Source organism: Melozone crissalis, unplaced genomic scaffold, assembly GCF_028551555.1.
Source record: "Melozone crissalis strain CALT ecotype California unplaced genomic scaffold, PUWL_Pcris_2 ptg000002l_1, whole genome shotgun sequence".
In the NCBI taxonomy this organism is placed as follows: domain Eukaryota; kingdom Metazoa; phylum Chordata; class Aves; order Passeriformes; family Passerellidae; genus Melozone; species Melozone crissalis.
Genome location: NW_026535780.1, coordinates 12,097,858 through 12,115,619, shown reverse-complemented (window position 1 = coordinate 12,115,619; position 17,762 = coordinate 12,097,858).

Sequence of the window (17,762 nt, the reverse complement as noted above, 5' to 3'; positions counted from 1 at the left end):
CAGCAGCTGGTTTGATGCTGCTGTGGGGTACCAGTGTCACGGTGCTGCCCTGCCCAGACACAGCACCCTCCTGTGAGACCCTGCCAGGGGTATGTGCACCCAGCTGACGGGATGGTGGCATGGAGCTGCACAGGGGGACCCACCTGCATGACCTCGTGGGGCTCTCCTGCCAGGTTGTGGGGTCTCTGTGGGCACACAGAGCAGGAGCACTCACTCCTCCTGCTGCCCCATGGCCACAGGGGGGGTGTGCAGGGGTGGATATGTGTGCAAAGCTGGGTGTGTGTGCAGAGGTGGGTGTGTGTGCAAACATGGGTGTGTGTGTGTCTGTGCCATCAATTGCTGCTCGTGGTTAGCAGTGTTCAGGTTGTTAACAGCTGGAGGGAACCATGCAGGGCTGTGATTTCTCTCTTGAGTCTTAATCTATATTTATCTCAAATGATTGCTGCTTTCTGCCATTGATATATCAATAGTTTATTTTGATCTTGAGCTGGTTTTAAAACCCTTCCTCCAAGTAACATGCAACAGGACCAGAGGAAATTGCCTCAAGTTGCACCAGGGGAAGTTTAAGTTGGATATTAGGAAAAAATTCTTCACTGAATGGGTGGTCAGGCATTAGAATAGGCTGCCCAGGAAAGTGATGGAGTCACCAGCCCTGAAAGCATTTAAAACATATATAGATGTGTCACTCAGGGACATGGTTTAGTGGAGCAGTGCTAGGTTTATGTTTGGACTTGGTGATCTTAGAAGCCTTTTCCAATATAAGTGATTCTATGATTCTGTGATTCTACAAATTAAAAATGAAGATTGATAAGAACTAACCTAATTGAATAAAAGGTGGATATCACACAGGTGACAGACATCAGATGACTAAATAAATTTGGAGACTCTGAAGTGCTCAGTGAGGTAATGCAATGATAATAAACTTGTCATTCCCCTCTGATGTCTGCTATTTGAGTTGAATACATCATGTCGGAAGGAAAGCATTCACCCAGCACTGTTGCCTGATTTTTCTGCAATTTTATATTTTAATGATTTGATTGAGTGGATGTGAAGAAAGAAACAGAATAAAGAAAAAAAAGTAAGGTGAGCAGAACTGCAATCAAGCAAAGACTCTTTCCCTTCTGTGACAGCCTGTGTGAATAAAGTGCACACGTGCTGTGAGCAATACTTTGCCGTTTCTATCAGCTCAACCCCACCCCCTTTCCCTGCCAGACTGTGAATGAATCCTGTGGCATGGCCAGGGGGATGTGGATTGTGTTTTTAACCCCACAAGCGTTTCCTGGGGCGGGTGACAGGCTGGAGCCCTGCAGCGGTGGCGGAAGCCAGGGCAGGTTCCCTGGCCAGCAGGGACCCTCAACATTTCTTGCCATTTTTACTATAGGAAAGGGCAAGGTTATAAAGGGCAAATTTGAAACAGAGGAAGTAAAGATATTTCAAAACCCATGCAGAGCATGCCTAAAGCAGGCCAATGAATTTTGGAGGGCTGATAAACATTTGCAGCCTGCCTAGGGAAGGTCTATTCAGAAATACACCATCAAAGAGTCTGTGATGGCTTTTACATACATATCTAGCTGAGAAATGAGCTGTATAATATCCAATTAAAATAACGAATTTAAAAACCCAAATCAGCTGAAAACAGAGTTCAGCCCAGTTATGGACCAAGAACAAAGCAGAATTATTTCAAACCTGATGAAATAAAAATGAGGGGTAAATGCTGCTTCTTTATTTCACACAAATCAGCTGTATATTTTATTTTCATGTTGTGTGGCGCAAATTAGTGATGGTAAAATTTCATCATATTTGACATTTATTGTCTCATAATCATCACAAAATTGGATGCAATTCCACATACTATTATCTTGGCTTTGCACTGGATGATACTTTTCTGGTTTTACAATTTTGGCTTTAGATGAGCTGGAAAAATTGTATAGAGAAATCCTTGAAAATGTGATCAAGGAAAACTGATTTCTTGTTTCTTCCCTGAAGAAACCAAGTTAAGTCAACATTTCTTCTTCCAAGAGAGCAAATTTCTTGTAAAATATCTTAACATTATTTTAATGTTACCTATTTGTCTTCAAAAGCTTCCTTTTTGTTACAGATGCCTGTTAAAAAGTCACTTCTAAAATTCACAATTTAAGCTATAGAAAGCAACTCAGTGACTCAACAAGTTTTGCTGTACCATTGCCTCCTTTCCATCCTCCCCAAAGATCCAAAGGAAGTAGTTATGAATTTTGCCTGAAACTTGTGCAGATGTTCTTCTACCTCACTTGGCTTCATGTTTTATGGTAGCTCTGGAGGAGGACGTGCCCTCTCAAAGTACCAGCTACACATCAAAAAATTTGGAAAACAGCCTGGGAAAGTGAAAAACTTGGACATATGGATATCTGACATTACTTGGGTGCAAATGTTGAGCAATGTCACAGGCTGCTTTTGAGCATATGGGCAAGAATCTCCCCTTTGCAGTTAAAAATTGATGAAATGAAAGAAGGTGGCAGATCCCTGCTTTGTAGGCACTGCATGGTTAATGCAGCACCTCATCCTGCTGTTTCTGGTTTTGGTTTCCTGTCTGCAGGTAACACTGTGCATCAGACTGTGTCCTGCTCTCTGTAACAGATGGCCAGGTCCCACAGAGGGATTTGGGCTTGTAACCAATAATGACACTTCAGAGCAGCAGCAGCAGCAGTGTGTGTGTGGTGTATTGTTAGATGCAGTGTAATTTGGAGTTGTTTATTATAAATTGAGGTCCCTGGTGCCTTTTTTCAATGGTTGTCCAGGAGGGAAGGTTAAAGATCTCACGTGTTCCCTCTCTACCCTGAGTCTCCAGTATAAGAAAAGATTGATCTAGGCAGTGCTTCTTTTCTCAAGAGAGGGGCCCTGTTGGCCAGTGTTATCTATTGTTCTATGAAATGACCCGTTTGGTTAAGGTTTTGTTTGTAAGGTACACAGAGCAAGCTAGTTAGCAAATACAACTCTTGATTTTTCCCTCCTGAAAATCCAAGTGAAAATTACCTGAATCAGCTTTGTGTGATGTGAGTTTAATTGCATTGTTTCTTCACTTGGCTTCCAGACTTTTGGGTGAGACTTGGCTGAGAGAATATGCCTTGAGGAGTCAAATCTGCCAAAGGGTGGGTGGCAGAAGTTTCTGTTTCATGCTTTAGTTCACCAGGCAGTGCCCTGGGGTCAGTGAGAAGGCTTTGGATAATGCTCTGAGGTTGTGTATGCATGGACTGGATGTGACCTCAAATGTTTCTGTGCTAACAGCTGGGTAGTGAGCTGCACACACAGTATTGCAGTTTGGATGTTTCCTCGCACAGGGTGCTCCACCCCCTCTAGCTCTGCCAGGACAAAAACTTGGTGAGAACATGGGAAAGCATTATGTGCAATGAAGGGAAGGAAAAGAGGAGCCAGTGAAAAGGAAAGTCACTAATTGATATTTTGGCATGTAACGAAGATTTTCATAGATTTCACATCTGTACAAAACAATAAGTTCATTAATCCCTCTGAACTGTGTCCTCTATTGTTCTCATTTGTAACTAAAACCTTTGCCTTTAGGAATTAGGCCAAAAGATCACAAGATTATTGTTCCATTATGGACTACAGATTGTATGTGTAGATTTGTATGTTAAGATTGCCAAATTAATTGATGTGTTATTATTTTTTAAATCTCAAATTGGGTCTTTAGTCTGTGGCCTGGGATAACATCATGAGGTCTCCAAACACAAAAGGGAGTGCTTTGGAATGCAAAGTGCCTGAATACTGACGTCAGACCATCATGTTTCAGGTTGCAAATCAATATATCTTTTTGAAGTATCTGCATTTGAAAAAGATGTGTTGCAGACTTTAATTTGCTTTAAATTAGTAACTGTAACTGAAAGAAAATGGCAATTTCATGACCGAATTTTCACCAAGTCCATAATGTTGGAACTGAAATGGTAAATTTCATCAAAGATAAACTTTTTAATGTCTATGTAACGTTAGAGAGATTAATGTACTGAAAGCAAACAATGGCATTGTTATTTCTTATCGTGTCTTTTTAGGATACCTGGGAGAAAGACCTCAATCATTTTGTTCTTCTCCTTGTAAATATAGTGAGTTCTTAGATAACAGTCCTAGTTCTGACATTCCTTAGCAACACAGTGGGAAAACACAAACATGCTGCTTCATCGGTTGTCTCACCTCAGCTGCGTTCCAAGGGCATTCAGAGGACATGTTCTCAGATAATCATGGGCACGCAAAAGGGGACATACAAAAGTCCACATCTGGCCATGAGGCACACACAGCTGGAATCTGCCCTACTGGCATCTGACTGCAAGTTTTAATAGAGTTTGGGCAGCGTGGGAGCTGCTCACCCAAAAGATTGGGCTCATTTTGTGACATGTGATAGGGAAGGGATATTTTTGATGGAAAGGTGGGCAAAATTCAGTTTTAGTTTTATGAATAACTCCATTTCACTTCTTGCAAGAGGCAGTCCTGGTGGTGATGAAAAGTTTTTCTGTTGTAAGCTGAAGGGGAATGACTGCCCTGTGAATTTAAGAAGCTAAAATTGAGGGATTAGAGACATGGTACACATTACGCTTGATTCATTTATAGAGCAGAAGTTGAGGAATGAAAAGTCTGCTGGAGTTCAGATGAAAATCTTTACATTTTCTAGTGATGGCCTACTTTCCTCTAATTCTTTTAAGGGAAAAATGACTTCCACTCAAGGCAATATGTAACATTTTTTTTCTTCTAGAAAAGTAGAAATTATATAAATCACACCAAGTACGCATGCTCATAATTCTTTTTAGAATAAAAATCTTTAATAGTAATAGCAATATGTTTAAAATACATTAATTTAGACATAACTTTCATTGCCAAAACAGGGTAGATACTTGACATGCATTGAGTTCTATATTGATAGTACCAATTATTCCTGTGGCACATTAGCAAAATCCCTAATCTTTAATCTACTTTTACAAATCCTACTTGTTCTTTTCAGCTTCTGATATGTAATATATCTATGGCTACAATAACAAAACCACTAAGATGCATTTCTTTGTTTCATTTGTCTGTATTTGACATGTTGCAATATGGTATTATTTTGACTTTTAATAAGTCAGCTTTTGTTCTTTTGAAAAATATTTTCCTATTATCTAGTGTCAGCATTGATTAGTCTTTGCTGTGTTCATTAATACTTTTTCTTATCACCTCCTTCAGATCTAAATGATGAATATGCAAAATTATGATCTTAAGTAGTGTCTAATGCATTAAACTGGGAACCAAGGCAACATTTCTCTCTCTCTTATTGACTAATTCATGACTTTGGACTAGGATTATTTTTCCTTAAGGTTGAAAGGCATAATTAGTGTTCGCAAAGTAACTCATGATACTTTGATGAAAAGTACCGTATAAAATAACCGTGAAGTGTTTTAAACTGAAGGAACATGAGCTGGCAAGTTCAGTGGGGCAGGACAAAACCATGCAGCACAAAAATGCATCAGTAAAGCTGTGTCAGTCTGCTGTGCTTTTTAGCTCATTTTGTTTTATATCTGGATTTTGCAGTGGAAGGGGACATCTCCATGAAGTACAGTCGTCGTCTTCACCCTCCCCAGAGGGGCAAGCTGTCCCCCTTAGGACTCCCCTGTGCTGTGATCCCTTTCCTGGGGCAGGATCAGTCACCTCTGGGGTCTCTTCCTTAAAAGAACATGCATTAATTTTGCCTGTGCTCATGACAATTTTTCAGTTGACCTAAGGGCCAACTTCTGTCCATTGATATGAGTAAAAAATGGATAATGGAGAATGTAGTTGTGGAAAGTCTTTTTCCCTTCTGAGACCAAAGGTCTCTGGTCTTTGGCCCCTCTGCTCCAGGAAAATTGTATCACTGCCACAATTGCTGATTTTTCTCTTCTATCAGAACTGTAAACTGCAAAAGATCTACTTCTAAATAAGTAAATAAGCATTTATCTTATTTTGCAGTCTCAACCATATTCACACAGTTTTTAATTCCATCTCAGTCCTGCATGCTGATCTTTACCAGCACACCAGTCTGGTGCCACTGTGAATTTCTGCACATGGATGCTGGTAGGGAACAGATAATTGTCATATTGCCACATTTTGAGGAGTTGTCCTCTGGATCACTTCCTGAAAGACCTTGAGCTAAGAACATTGTGGTGTTTTTGTGGTGTTTATAGGAGGAACTGGCTGTATTGAACCCTTGATAAGTTAGAGTGTCTAGTAACACTGGCTAGATTTCTCAGGAGGACACAGACTGGATTTTCTGGCACCTATAATTGTCCAAAACTTTTATTTTACAGTTCTGTTAATGCAAATCTTGACTTGAGATGCACAACTTTCATCAGTACAGAATTAATCTCAGTTTATTTTGGTTGCTCACAAAGCACCTTTCCACATTTGGCTTGTCACTGGTGGGATCTGCGCTGTCCATATAGGGACAACACTCTCCTAGGGAACACTTCTTCTGACCTACTGTAGTGTCTGCTGTAGAATTATGGACTCCAGTAAGAGTTTGGGTTGAAAAGAACCTTTAAAGTTCATCTAGTCCAACACTCTATGAGGGAAATCTTGCAAGGGCAGGGAAATCTTCGACAAGATTAGATTGTTCAGAGCCCTGTCCCATGAATGTTTCCAGGGGTGGGACACCTACCACCTCTCTGGGAAACCTCTTGCAGTGTTTCACCATTCTCTCTGTAAAAAATTCTTCCCTATATCTAGCCTTAATTGACTGTCTTTGAAACCACTATCCCTTACTTAGGGTTGGATATTATTGGTATCAAATAAAATCAGTCTGGCAGAGTAATGCAAACATAATCCATCAATTTTTGGTCAGACAAATCCCACTGTTAATGTTTAACAGTTGTTCTTTTACTTGATAGCAATTGTTCATATTGCAGGGAAAGCTGCATAGCATGGAAATATACTCATCTATCCAGCATCTATAAATGCACACTTTATGGGCATTTCCTGGACACACAAAAGATTGTAAATGTCAAACAGAACATGAATATGTTGGAGGACTAATAGGAAAATTAATTGCTGTATACAAATAATCAGATAAAGGACATGATATTCATCTAATCCAAGATCTGCAGAGGTTGTTTTAGCTGCTTATGTTGCTTGGTAGTGTTTCATTGTTTCCCATAGCATTTTCCAGGAGAAACTGGCTGCTTATAGCTTGGATGGGTGCACTGTTTTCTGGGTAAAAACCTGTCTGGATGGCCCAGCCCAGAGAATGGTGGTGAGTGGAGTTAAATCCAGTTGGCAACTGGTCACAAGTGGTGTCTCCCAGGTCTCAGTATTGGGGACAGTTTTAAATAATATCTTTATCAACAATCTGCATGAGGAGATGAAGGGCACCCTCAGTGAATTTGCAGCCAGCACCAAGCTAAGCAGCTGGAGAGTAGAAAGGCTCCAAGGAGGAATCTGGACAGTCTGGATTAATGGGCCGAGGTCAATTTTATGGGGCTAATTCCAGTCCTGCAATTGGGTCACAATAACCCCATAGAGTCATAGAATGGTTTGGCTTGAAAGGGACCTTAAAGATCATCTATTTTCAACACCCTTGCCATGGGCAGGAGCCCCTTCCACTACATCAGGTTATTCAGAGCCCCATCCAGCCTTGCCTTGAACACTCCCAGGGGAGCTTGTTCCAGGTCTTCATCACCCTTGGAGTAAAGAATTGTTTTCTAATGCTTAATCTAAACCTGCTTTCTTTCCGTTTAAAACCATTGCCCCTTGTCCTGTCACTATTTGCCTATATAACATGCAAATTTACTCAGCTATGTGGCATCTAGAAATGCAGTTTCCCAGGAAAGTTCCTGTCAGAAAAGGACCTGAGAACAAGCTGTTTGTGTGCCCAGGTGGGCAAGAAGGCCAATGGATCCTGGCCTGTACCAGCAATAGTGTGGCCAGCAGGACCAGGACAGGGATCACCCCCTGTACTCTGCACTGATGAGGCCACACCTCAAATCCTGAGTTCAATTCTGGGCCCCTCACTGAAATAAAGATGCTGGAGTGAATCCAGAGAAAGGCAGTGGGGCTGGTGAAGAATCTGGAGCACAACTCAGGTGAGGAGCAGCTCAGGGAACTGAGATGTTTAACCCGGAGAAAAGGAGGCTCAGAGGGACCCTCTTGCACTCTACAACTCCCCAAAAGGAGCCTGAGGCCAAGATGGGGTTGGTCTCTTCTCCCAGGTAAAACCTGCTGGGACAAGAGGAAACGGCCTCCAGTTTTGCCAGGATGGTTTAGTTTCAGTATTAGGGAAAATTACTTCACTGTTAGGGTGGTCAGGCACTGGAACAGGCCACCCTAGGCAGTGAAGAGTCACCATTTCTTCAAATGTTCACAAGACATGTAGATGTGGCACTTAGGGACAAGGTTTAGTGCTGGATTTGGCAGTGATGCACTCAGGAACAGACTGGATGATCTCTACAGGTGTTTTCCAATATAAATAATTCTGTGCACCCAGTGATCTAACCACAGTGAGTTCACCATTCTTAGTGTAAAACTGTAAAAACCCTTCCTTTAAGAAGTGATGCAAAGTTATTTTTTGCAGGTCTACCCCTTGCTTTAGTTTCAATACAGATACTGTTTTTTCAGTACAAAAGTAAGTGGAGCTTGTACCTACTTGTGAGGTAAGAATAAGAAAAGCTGAATATAACAAAGCTCATAACCTGAGCTATCATGTGGTTTTTTAACCCACTGTATGACTATGACCTCATTTACAAATCAGATATTTATTTCACACTTGTCTCAAATTTAACTGTTGTAGACAAGGACAGTGTCTATTTGACACATTTTTAGTTGGTTTTGGTCTTCTTTTCCCTGAATAAATACCTCTAACCTCCTGCAATTGAACATACCCGATGTAGACATGATTCCAACTTCACGCATGCCAATTTGAAAACGGCAAACAGACTACTTGGAATGCAAAACAGTTTTGTTTCTTACAAGCAAGAAAGTGATTTTTCTTTGTTCTAGAGAGATTGCTTTTTATTGACTTCAAGCATGTTCATTTAGTAGGGCCTCTGAAGGGGGAAAATAGCTGATGCTGATGAATTATCTGCAATGTGTTAAGTAATAAATGTGAAAAACCCAGATTCTAGAAGATGTGCCAAGAAAACCAACCACAGAGAATGGTTACATTTACAGGTCTAGTTATCAGTCCACATTTTTGAGGCCTCTATACTTGCCGTTCTCACCTCAGAGGGGTCTTTATCTGCCTATTTATGTTCTTCTAATACCCTTTACTCATTATTGCATGGCCCGTGAAGTCAGCTTTGGAACAGCCTTTATGCTTTCTTTAGAATATTCAATATCGTTTTCTGAAGACATTTCAGATAATGTGTTAGCAAACGCCATCGCTTCCATTTTCTGGACAAGGTGCCCTGTTTGCCCCACCTTGGTCAAAAAGAGCCAGGATGTTTCAGCAAGGGCTGCAGTTTTCATTATCTAGTGGTCACAAATCAGTAGCTGGAAGATATTTTCCAGGCTTGTGGCTTACCCGAAAACCTGTTTCTGTAACCTGACCAAAGTTGCAGGATCTCCATAAATCCACTCATGATAGTCAGGAGCTAGAGATCTATGTGCAGGTACTGAATTATTGTCTGCATGGGGAAACTGGCAAATGCAGGGTGCAATGAGCATCATCATGTGTATAATAAACAAATAATTCAAAGCACCTCCTGCGTTCTCCATGTCTTCTCCTAGGCAAATAACCTCCTCTCCCAGGCAACTAGCAACAGGTCAAGAAGAAATGGTCTCAGAGCTGTGACAAGGGATGTTCAGATTGGAGATCAGCAAGAATTTCTTCACTGGAAGGGTTATGAAGCATTCAAACAGCTGCCCAGGGAGGCACCAGAGCCACCATCCCTGGAAGTGCTCTAGAAATGACTGGGCATGGCACTTGGGTTTAGTTGTGTTCAAAGGTTGAACTTGATGATCCTGGAAGTCTTTGTCGAAGATAATGATTCTATGATTCTACAATTAATACATTAGAATAAAAGTTATGTGCTGTGATTTGTAGCTCCCTTGACAAAGACTGGAGCTTTGCTTTTTCCCCACAACAGTGGAAAATTACAGAACAGGTATTTCATCATGCACGTGATGCTTTTCTACCTTTATTATCTGATTTTATCCTTCACTTTTCACAAATAGAAAAGATGAATTAGCAGCAAAGCAGTTGCAGACTGCCACAAGAGAAATGTCTCCAAATAAATTATTGCTTCAGAAACTACAGGAAAAGCCCTTCTTTCCAGTCACTGATGTGTATCTGTAATAATGGAACGTTGCTTTGGCTTATTTAATGACTCCACATATTTATAAGTTCTCTGCAACAACTCCCATCTAAATTTCAACAACCTTTAAGCATTTTAGGTGTTACCTGCAGACATTTTAACAAATCCTTCAATAATTGCTCAAACCAGTGTTCATGTGTGTATCATGTATGCACATTCCTGTGTTTAACTCCATGTTTGCTCTAAGAAAAGAATCATCAAAACAGTTCTTGAAACTCTTCAATATCAGCTTCAGTTCTTCATCTGTCATTCCTAAACTATGCTTTAAAAATGGATTATTTTAAATTTCTGGTATTTTTAGTAATTTCTGTTTAATAATTCAATTTTTTAAATAATTATTTTGTCCCTCAGTTTCACAAATACCTGGGGAAAAACAGAATTTATTTTTCATTCTGGATTTGGAATTGAAAATTATTGTGAAAATAGACCTTAAGCAAAAAAGTTTCAAAGCCTAACAAATATGAAATGAGTAAAGCAATATTAACCGACCTAAGTTACTGTAAATAAAAGGCAGTTCAGAATTTTTTATTTCTCAACAAAATAAATGTTACCTCTAATTTGAGATTTGTGACTATAATTGATATTGTGAAGAATATGTCCTAAGACACAGAAACTGAGATCATGACTTTCATTTTCAGCAAATAAGGAAAAAAATTAATGTTTTCCTTTTTTCAAAATTTATCCTCCCAAATCTGTATGCTGCAATTCATGTTGGGCTTATCTCCATGCCCTTTCAGAGTAAGATCTGGGAAAGACTTAAATACCATGAAGGACATTCATGTGCAGCAGATTAATTTCCTTTTGTATCTTTGTTCCACTGATCAGAGAAACCAATTTGAAAGGGAAAAAGGAGGCAGATACATAACATATGTGGTTTGTGTCAACATAAAATATTCAACAAGGACAGAAAGGTCTGAGCTCAAATGTTCAAGTGTGACTCCAGAACGGCTGCATGGTTTGGACAGTGTTCAGATCCCATACAGTCTTTCCTGTAAGGAAATGGAAATTTCATGTGAGCCTAATGTTTTGATGACTGTATTTTCTCTCTGTTGGAATGAAAGTCCATGGCTTCTACATAACAGGGTAGTTAAAAAGAGATCTCAGATGTGTCATGGATTGCAGAGATCGCGGTACACTGACTGTGGGTGAGTGTACGGGGTTTCTCAAATGCTTCCCTGACTTCAGCATGGTTTTGGGGGAAAGCTGAGCTTGTGTCCTGGGGCAATAACAGACTTTTTGCTGCTTTGGCTTGCCAGCTGGTTAAGATGAGATCTGCCTTTCCATATTGAATGTTACACATTTGTTGGATTTACTGACAAGTAAAGAGCATTGTGCAATGCTCTTAGTGTTCAGCTGCCTCAGCATGTCTGGAAAGGTTTCTTACAGATACTCTTCGCTGTTCAATACCAATACTTGTGTAAAACAAGCAAGATTTAACATGTTCTGCTTCATTATTATTATGTCAATTGCTTACTTTCTGCGGAAAGCATCAGCTTTTTCTGCAATTCTCAGAACCATGATGGTTTTAAGGCACATTTTGGTTTTTTTGTGTTAATGTGGCTCAAAAATAAGACTTATACTGCTTCTGTGACTGAGGATACAGGAAAGGACAAAACCCTGAAATGATCCACTGAAAAAAGAGTAAAAAGTTTTATGTCTAATGTAGTTCACTAGATGAACCTGTGGAAAAAGGACTGAATAATGGGAGGGATGATCAAAACTGAAAAAAAACTGGAATAGAGAAGTTGCATCTTGCTTGGAAAAGAAAATACATGGTGGTGACTATTATTGGATTGCTCAAAACCTTCAAAAAGCAGTGAAAATGGTTTCCCTGAACTGCAGGACAGTTCCCACAGTGCAGCTGGGTGAAGGCATTTCTGTTCTGAGTGCAATCAAGTATGGGAATGTCTTGGGCCTTGTAAAGGCTCCCTAAGTTACAGCTGCAACCAGGAGCAGCAATAGCCAGTGCCTACAGAGCAGCTGACTCGTGCTGCAAGTTAGGTGGTGTCCATTGCCCCAAGTCCAGCAGCAATTTTGGACAAAGTCATGCAGAAGTCTTACTGTGAATCATGAAGTTAAGACTTACCTTTGCTTTGGCCCTGGTTCAAAATCCATCTCCAAGCCTTTTTTTTGGCTGTATCTACATGGCACAGTCCAAACTGTAATGCTGAAGCACCCGAGCTCAAGTTGATCTACCTTGGCTGTGCCTGTTAGAGTAAATTGTGGTTCTTAAGCAGTTAGAGCAGTTAAAACCAAGGTTTTAATACTTGTGTTTGGTATCTCTGAAGGTCCCCTGCACTGCACTTTCTCTACACACTTTGGTATGTCAAGATTTCCTCTTCAGTGATCTGAGGAGCTCCCCATTTTGTCATCTCCATCATCTCCACTTCTTTACAGTGGTGTTCCAAGATCTCCTTAGCACCTAAAGTGGGTAGGAATAAATCCTGGTGGCTAATGGGGATGCAAACACACTTTAATCACTCCAAATAATGGAGTTTTAATAGGCAGCCTGGAAGGAGAAGGGAAAATATAAACTGAGAGAAATTGTCTGTGGTAAGAAATTATTATCTAGTTATTTTAAGGTGATGGAGAGAGTTCACATTATATTAAATCAGATAAATATCACTTTCATCTGGTCTGACAAAATATGTAATTTTCTTTCCCATGGTATCAGCCACAGGTTGCAACACCACAGCTTGAAAACTGGAATAGCATAGATGTAAAAGGAAAAGTTTTTCTCCAAAAAATTTTCAGGGTGTGACCCTTAGAATGTCTGGGCAATCCTCTCTGTGGATAATTATTTCTGTAAAACCCCAAATGACTGGGTTTTCTACTTATGCAGGAAACTGATGAGGGTTTACACCATGGTATAAAATTGAAACAAAATTAGAATTTTAGCACAGACAAGTGCAACAGAAGCAGAACAACACAGGAGATTTCCCTCTTGAAAACTCTTACCAGATGAGAAACTTCCTTTGCAAAAATATCTTCACAGACTCTATCCAGGTAAATGACACTGTTCAATTAGAAGTGAAAAAAAAATCACATAACTGTTCTGTTGTGGTGCAGTTTATTCCCTTTTTGAGAGCAGGGACAAGGTGAACTCTCTTGACTCTTTTTTCTCTGTACATAAAATCAGATATTAGCAAGTACAGACTATAAGTGTGTTTCACACCACAAAGATTTGAGGGTGATTCATAGCTAATATTAGATGACTGTTTTTCCAAGTGGTTAAATTGACAGTAACCAGGCTTACTGTGAGTCTGTTAAAGTGGCTGTTACTGTGGCAGGCAGGATTTTTATTAAAAGATTTCTAAAACCTATGCTCATTTTGCAAAGTACTATAGAAGTACCAAGGAAAAAACCAATAATTTCCTTAGCATTTCATTGAAATTATCATTAAATGCAGAGGATGAATAACCCCCTGCCTTCAGGCTAGAGAGTCTGGATTTTTGTCTGCCTGCATTTTCTTTAAATCTGCAAGTAATTAATCTCCTTGAATTTCTATTTGATTTGATTAGTTACAGGGTTGAGAGTTGTGGTTTTCTGGGGTTTTTTGTTGTTGATTGTGTTTTAGCAAACTGCTGCACAATTTTTTAAAGTGGGCTTGAGAGAGTTTTGGGACCAAATTCAGGTTCTGTGCAGTGAATGCTTTGCTCTGGGTCCGACCCTTGTCTGGGCAGCAGCACCACAAATCTGTGTCAGGCACTGAAATATGTTCGTGTACCTATTTGGAGATGTTTCTTCTCAAACTGTCTGGGGCACTCAAATTCAGAGACTGATATCCCCAGTGCATCAGCATCATTGAATTCACTTCAATTTTGATGTTGAAGATTTCCTATGAATTATACTGAATATTTAAGGTGTCAGTAATTTCTATAGTAATGAAATTCTTAATAATGTTATATTCTTTATATTTAGGACCTCAGAATTCATTATAAGTGTCCTTCTGGCTAGAGGGAGAAGAAGCCAGAGGCAGCAGAGTCTGTGTTGGGGAAGGTTGTTTAGAACAGCAACTCCTGAGAACATGCCTGGTTCCTGCTCATCTTGTTCAGGCATGAGCTTCTAAAGGTATAAGTGCTGATAGAAATCTTACGTGTTTGGGCTGGAAATACCATCATCTGGGATCATAAATGTAATTAATAATTTTACAATCTAAAGACATCTTGTTGAATCAGTAACTTCGTGTAACAGAGAGTTAGGAGATGTTAATAGAACATGGTTTGACTCACCTCATAAAGATTATTTCTAGGGAAAGGGTCAAGAATTAAAACATATGGTTCCTGGTCCATGTCACACACTGTATTCTTGGAAATATTCAGGTGATTGCCCTAAAATTATGTAAATTTTAAAAAGCGGCTTCAGCTTGGTGAATCTTTCAGAAAGTAGCTGTTTGTTCTGCAGTTTCCCCACAGGGAATGAAGATTGTCTTTTTTCACCTCTCTGGATGTACAACTACTTTAGGAGGTGCTCACATACCATTGTGGTGGAAACTGTGGGATTATAAAAACTGTAATTTCAGAAGTCATCCTGGTTTATCAGTTGCATATGTGCACAGATTCACCCAGATTATTTTGGCTCCTGTGCTCCTGCAACCATCGTCATGGGAAATCCTGAATTTCTTTTGCTACTCTGTCTTAAGTTATGGAGAAAAACTTTAAAACATAAATTGCTTCCTATAGTTTATGCTACTCATTTCATCTTATATTCTGCTTTAAAGAATCCAGAAAAAAAAGTCTGTCAAGCATCAATGACAAACCCTTCTCTATCAGGAGGACTGTACAGCCCCTGCAGCACACTCTGTCATTCTGTAGATAAAGTAACATGATCAGGCATTAGAATAGGTTGCCCAGGGAGGTGGTTGAGGTGCCATCTCTGGAGGGGTTTAAAAGGTGTCTGGCTCTGGTGCTGGGTGATGCTTTAGAGGTTTAGGGGTTACAGAGGTAGTGCTGAGTGAATGGCTGGATTGGATGGTCTTGTAGGTTTCTTCCAAATTTAACGAATCTAAGATTCCATGATGATTAAACTTATTTTTACAGGGCAATTGAACATGAATCTTAATTAATGTGAAAAGTTTCATCTGCAACTTTCATTTTCCATTTCCTTTGGGTTTTTTTGGTTTTGTTTTTTAAATAACATTCTGTGGCCTGTAAGGAAATTAAATGTCTATTTAAGCTGATCAAGAATTCAGATTCTAATCTGGCAAAGACAAAAAAATTGCTGTATTGAATGTTGAAGCAAAACCAGGGAAAAAAACCCTTTTTAATGTTTTCCAAAGGTTAGTTTTAGTATTACAGAGCTATGTGGAAGTGTGGAAGTTGATAAGAAGCATGAGCTGCCTGGGGCTGGTGGCCTGGGTCCTGCCGCCTGTGTTCTGGTAGGATCTGGTCTTCTGACACCTGGCAGAGGGAGCATTTTCCTGTTTTGGCAGGAAACACATCAGCAGTGCTTGGATTATTAACATGTGCTACAATCACAGAAATTTTACATCAGCTTGAAACAGAGATAAGCCAGACGCTTACACTGCCAGAACCCAACTCTGTGTTGAAGAGCTTTTATTTCTTCTGTAACCTCACAGCTTATCCACAGCAACTCCTGGATTCCCATGAACAACACCCTTGGCATCTTTGTACGGTCCATTGCCATTAACAGAGCTCAGAGTGTAGTTGGAAAATATACAGACCACCAATGAAATTATTTGATTTCATTTGACCAGTAAATACTATTATTTGTTATTCCAATGATATTGTCCAAATACTGTGAAAAAATGTAGTCAATTTTTTTACAAGGTTATAATTTTGGATTTCCTAGAAATTATTCAAAATTTGTTGCAATTTTTTTGTTTACTCATTATTTCTTCTGAATATATGGGAAACAAATGTTTTACCAAAAAAATTTAAGCCATGAAATAGAAAATGGCTTTATTTCATGACACATTTTCATAGCTTACCTTAGATAAAATCTTTTTATTCTGATTTAGAAAACATATTTTATTGAATAAGGCCATTGTCTCATCCTGTGACACTTACCAAGTAATCAGTAGTGGTAATTGTAAATGAAGAAGCATTATCTCGTGGTAAACCTGCTCTCTCAGCAATTATTTAGTTTGGGAGGAAAGTCTTTGCCAGTCTTGGAACTTAAACAACTCCACCTGAAGCTACTGGAAATATTTTCAATGAATTACAAGATGGTTTCACTGAGCCACTCAATTTAAGCCCTAAAGTAGATTTGTTAAGCCTTATAATGATCATTATGGTTATCAAAACTGCAGGTGCTGGACCCAATACATAAATGTTTTATCTTTGCCTGGATCTCAACAAATAATCTCTCACACAAAAACATGTCAGAACATTTGTAGATTTTCATTAGCTTGGGGCAGGGGAAAATGTAACCTTCTGAAGGAAGTTAATGTGTGGATATTCTCCTGATTCTTCTAAAGCAAGCATAAAACCCTAAAATGAACACATGCCAAGTACTTGCCACACTCCCAGGGCTTGTAACACAATTACTTTCTGAAAAGGGGCTATCTAAAATAATGAAACTCGTCAAGAGAATCCTTATGATATTTACAAGTGACTGGGTGAAGAGAACCACTTTTTAAATGTTAACTGTTACATGAAAGTCCAACCAATCCAGTTGGAAATTTGCTCACTGCTTTTATGCATCTGCAACACTGAATCCTCCTCTGACTCTGTGATAACAGAAATTGTGTCAGCACTTCTCTGATAACAGGCTGGGCATGGAAATTGCATTTGGAATGGGAAATTGCACAACATGGCTGTTTAGTCAAAGCAAGTAAATGTGTCCAAGAGTAATTCAATTCCTAATGAAACTCTTTTCAGGTGCAAAGGCCTGGCTTGGCTGCCCCTTTGGCTGCAGCTCCCAGGGCACAGAGGTGTCTCCAATTCAATTGCTGGCACAGGACTTACCAAAAATGGTTGGAGACTTTTGTATTTGGAAGATGGATGGTATCTCAAAAGCTGAGTCTCAGCCCTGGCCAGCACCAGCACTTACAGACAGTGCTTATGATCAGGACACATGTAAAGTGTTGAAATGGTTTGCCTGCTCACTGCACTACATTGCAGGAGAGAGAATTCCCACTTTTCCCGGCCAAATGCAGAATACTGCCTTGATTGCAGAAATTGCTATCTTCTGCTTTTTCTGCCTCTCACCTGGAGAGAGACTAAACCTGTATGATGGTTGGTTTGGAGGAATCTGGTTTTTAGGTGCTTATCCCTCTGCCTCCCCCAGCCTGGGGACAGCCCTCAGAGAGGACCCAGAGAATGAGGAGGAGCAGAGCAGCCCAGAGCTGATGCTCTCAGGCCAGCCAAAGGCAGCAGCTAACACAGAACCAGCTGGGAAGGGCATTTGTAAACAACTTGGCCTTTTACATCTAAAAGGTCTACCTGGCTTCTGCTTTAGACACCCTAATCTCACTGCAGACCTTCTCCTAAATTTCTTTTATGTTTG